The sequence below is a fragment of the Schistocerca cancellata genome, chromosome 7 (assembly GCF_023864275.1).
Source record: "Schistocerca cancellata isolate TAMUIC-IGC-003103 chromosome 7, iqSchCanc2.1, whole genome shotgun sequence".
Lineage (NCBI taxonomy): Eukaryota > Metazoa > Arthropoda > Insecta > Orthoptera > Acrididae > Schistocerca > Schistocerca cancellata.
This window is the reverse complement of record NC_064632.1, coordinates 487,210,202-487,215,101: the sequence shown is the minus strand read 5'-3', so window position 1 is coordinate 487,215,101 and position 4,900 is coordinate 487,210,202.

Genomic DNA, 4,900 nt, shown 5'->3' with positions numbered 1-4,900 from the left:
CTATCTGCAGATGCAACTAGCGCTAACCACTTTGCAGTGAGACTACTGGCTCACTGGATTCATGCATGAATTGTGCTTGTGTCTCCCGTGCATACAGGCTGTTTGAAACTTCGTGGCCCCTAAATGCACAGAACAGAGCAGTGAGTAGAGGAAAAGTGCCACTGTTGGCAGAACCTTGGAGGGAAGGCAAAGTGCTTCAGACAGAGGCAGGTGAAGCTGCCAACCACAGGGGTGCGAATTTTTTAATACAATTTTAGTCTTTCCTGTAGGGACACTGTTATACTACATGTGACTGTTCTGAATCTAATCTTTCATTATGGTTAGTCATCATCCCAGAAGAAATTGTTTCTTGTGCAGACAATGTACCATTCAACATAGTTCACATCTCATTTTGATTGGATGTTATTTCAGCACATCTAGCTGAAATTTCATTTTGTTTTAATTTTGAATTGTTCAGCACTTGATTCCATAAGTGCTTTTAACTTATGATAAAATGCAGCAAACGGATCTTGTAAGATGCTGGTGGTTGGATTAACTTTCTCATTCTCAGCATTTGATTCAGTTTTGCAAGCTGTGCTTCAATGTTCTCAATGTCTGCTTCAGCAAATTCGCTGTCACCAGCATTTGATTCTATCTCATCCCATATTTCAGTTTCCATTTTTGTCGGTTTCCTTATTTTTACCATAATATAAAAGATGACTGAATTTAAATCATGTATTTTTATTTTGATATCCGCATACAAATGACAATATTCCTGAAATGAACTTTCCAGATAGACGACATTAGCATTCTGAAACAATTGAGTATTGGGGCACCATTCTGTGCACAGGCAATGTAAAATCAACCATCTTGTGCAAACCAACTTCACTATTTTTGAAGCTTATGACTACAAAAATTTTAAAATAATCAAATAGCCAATAAAACTGAACAGTGAATTATTAGATTTGTTCATTGGGTTCTAGTCTACACATAGGCAAAGGAGTATAACCAAAATTGCCCTTCCCTGTCTTGTTATCTTGTAATGTAGATCATTGTCCACAATTTCTTTGAAAAACTTGTCTGCACATGTAAATAGTGTGTAATTCTCATTACATTAATTCCTTTTCACAATTATACTGTTTTTTTGAATTTTTGTCCATAGTTTATAGTTTTCATGGTACCTCAAACAGACACAAAAAATCTGTAACATTCTAATGATAATACAATTTTATACACAAATGAACATCAAAAACTTGTCCTGTAACTGTGTCACCAGTGCAATGTATCCATCTGTTATGTGACTGTATATCTTGTAAAGTTTGCATGTTTGAAATTTAAATTGTGATGGAGGAGGGAGACATCACATAGCCAACAAGAAAAGTAAAATGTTTTGCTGTTTATTCAGTACTGTCATGCAAGTTGATGTTCATTGTCATAAGATACCTTTTCTAGTTGGAAGTTGAGATTATCATAGCCAGAGGCTGTAGTTGGAAATGAGTAAGCTTGTTGATGCCAGACCGTGCAGCTGCTATTGTTAATGCAAAAAGTCAACTTTGCGTGAAAATAACAATTATGATCAGACTTAGCTAAAATTATAAACAGTAGGCCTGAATGATATATCTGCAATTTGGAAACAATAACACATTTATGGCATACGTTCACTGAGTCACCAAACCAACCACTTTCAAGTAATTTAACAGGCTGAAAAATGTGCAAAAGATTTTTGATTAGTTGACTGAACTTCTACTAAAAAAAAACATAATGAACTGTAAATATATCTTTATTATTTCATTTGAAAAGTCATGATACATGATATTACTATGTAGTATCTCGAAAAGGAGAAAGAATAAGGGTGGGTTTTACATTGCTTTCACATTTTTCAAAACATTAGAAAAACGAAATTCCAACAGATAGTAGAATACACAAAAGAGGTAAACTTTTTGCAGTACAAGTCTTTGACAGTGAGTCATAATAATTTGCTACAGACTCATTCCCAAATACTGCTTGAGTGTTTTGGCTCTTCACCAGACTGGATTAAAGTAAGAAATCGAGTAATTCATTCAGAGGCATGCTGGTGAGTTTGATCACCTTATGAGTATTACAAAGGTGCTTTGTCATCTCAAATGGGAATTCACTGAGGGAAGACTATAGAGAAAATTTTGGGAACTGCATTTGCAGCTGACTGCAGAATAATTCTACCGTCACCAGTACACATTTTGCGTAAGGCTCTGAGCACTATGGGACTCAACATCTTAGGTCATAAGTCCCCTAGAACTTAGAACTACTTAAACCTAACTAACCTAAGGACATCACACACACCCATGCCCGAGGCAGGATTCGAACCTGCGACCGTAGTTTTGCGTAAGGACTGGAGGACCATAGGGCTCATATGGAAGCATATACAGGATGGTCCATTGATCGTGACCGGGCCAAATATCTCATGAAATAGGTGTCAAAAGATAAAACTACAAAGAATGAAACTTGTCTAGCTTGAACGGGGAAACCAAATGGTGCTATGGTTAGCCTGCTAGATGGCGCTGCCACAGGTCAAACGGGTGTCACCTGCGTTATTTTTTTTAAATAGGAACCGCCCATTTTTTTATTACATATTCATGTAGTACGTGAAGAAAAATGAATGTTTTAGTTGGACCATTTTTTTCGCTTTCTGATAGATGGCGCTGTAATAGTTACAAACCTATGGCTCACAATTTTAGACGAGCAGTTGGTAACAGGTAGGTTTTTTAAATTAAAATACAGAACGTAGGTACGTTTGAACATTTTATTTCGATTGTTCCAATGTGACACACGTACCTTTGTGAACTTATCATTTCCGATGCTGTCAGAGCGTGATTACCTGTAAATACCACATTAATGCAATAAATGCTCACAATGATGTCCATCAACCTCAATGCATTTGGCAATACGTGTAACGGCATTCCTCTCAACAGCGAGTAGTTCGTCTTCCGTAATGTTCGCACATGCATTGACAATGTGTTGACGCATGTTGCCAGGCGTTGTCAGTGGATCACGATAGCAAATATACTTCAACTTTCCTCACAGAAAGAAATCCGGGGACGTCAGATCTGGTGAACGTGCGGGCCATGGTATGGTGCTTCGACGACCAATCCACCGGTCATTAAATATGCTATTCAACACCGCTTCAACCGCACACGAGCTATGTGCCGGACATCCATCATGTTGGAAGTACATCGCCATTCTGTCATGCAGTGAAACATCTTGTAGTAACATTGGTAGAACATTACATAGGAAATCAGCATACATTGCACCATTTAGATTGCCATCGATAAAATAGGGACCAATTATCCTTCCTCCCATAATGCCGCACCATACATTAACCCGCCAAGGTCCCTGATGTTCCACTTGTCGCAGCCATCGTGGATTTTGCGTTGCCCAATAGTGCATATTATGCCGATTTACGTTACCGCTGTTGTGTCTCTAAATAGAATGCGTGCAAAAAAATCCGTAATTTCTCTTGTGCCCAGTGGCAGAACTGTACACGACGTTCAGAGTCGTCGCCATGCAATTCCTGGTGCATATAAATATGGTACGGATGCAATCGATGTTGATGTAGCATTCTCAACACCGACGTTTTTGAGATTCCCGATTCTCGCGCAATCTGTCTGCTACTGATGTGCAGATTAGCCGCGACAGCAGCTAAACACATTACTTGGGCATCATCATCTGTTGCAAGTCGTGGTTGACGTTTCACATGTAGCTGAACACTTACTGTTTCCTTAAATAACGTAACTATCCGGCGAACGGTCTGGACACTTGTATGATGTCGTCCAGGATACCGAGCAGCATAAATAGCACACGCCCATGGGGCATTTTGCTCACAATACCCATACATCAACACGATATCAACCTTTTCTGCAGTTGGTAAACGGTCCATTTTAACACGGGTAATGTATCACGAAGCAAATACCGTCCGCACTGGCGGAATGTTACGTGATACCACGTACTTATACGTTTGTGACTATTACAGCGCCATGTATCACAAAGCGGAAAAAGTGGTCCAACTAAAACATTCATATTTCTTTACGTACTACACGAATATGTAATAAAAACTGGGGGTTCCTATTTAAAAAAACACAGTTGATATCCGTTTGACCTATGGCAGCGCCATCTAGTGGGCCAACCATAGCGCCATCGGGTTTCCCCCTTCAAGCTAGACAAGTTTCGTTCTTTGTAGTTTTTTTCGTTTGACGCTTATTTCGTGAGATATTTGGCCCGATCACTATCAATGGACCACCCTGTATACAATTGCTTTTCCCTTGCTCAATTTGGGAGTGGAACAGGAAAGGAAATGATTAGTATTGGTTCAAGGTACCCTCCACCATGGCGTCTTGTGGAGTATGTATGTAGAATGACATCATTGTTGTGATTAACAATGAATTTTGTTTCTGCACTATTCCAGATTTCCAGATGGCCATTGTCAATGAGTATAGCAGCAGCTTGGAGAAAGGTCTCATTTCTAATGTTTCGGAGAGGCACTGTTACTCCTGGTGGCAATGTGTAGGGTTCATTGGGTATAACTTCAGGTTACAGCTGGTAGTGATTGAGGGAACTCTGTTGGTACAACGGTCTGTGACAGACATCCTGCATCTTCATGCATTACCTCCCATGTGATAGCATCATAGTGTCATTTTTCATCAGGGCAATGCTCATCCACACATGGCACATGTCTGTATGGACTGTCTGCATGATGTTGAGGTATTCACATTGCCTGCAAGATCCCCAGATCTGTTCCTGATGTTTGGGACCAGCTAGGATGCCAGTTCTGTTCTAGTGACATATCAAGTAGCAGTTATAACAGTTGTGGACCAGGTTTCCTCTGGAGAGGGTCCAGTGGCTTTATGACTCGCTTCCCAAGCGAGTCAGTGTATACATGAAGACCACA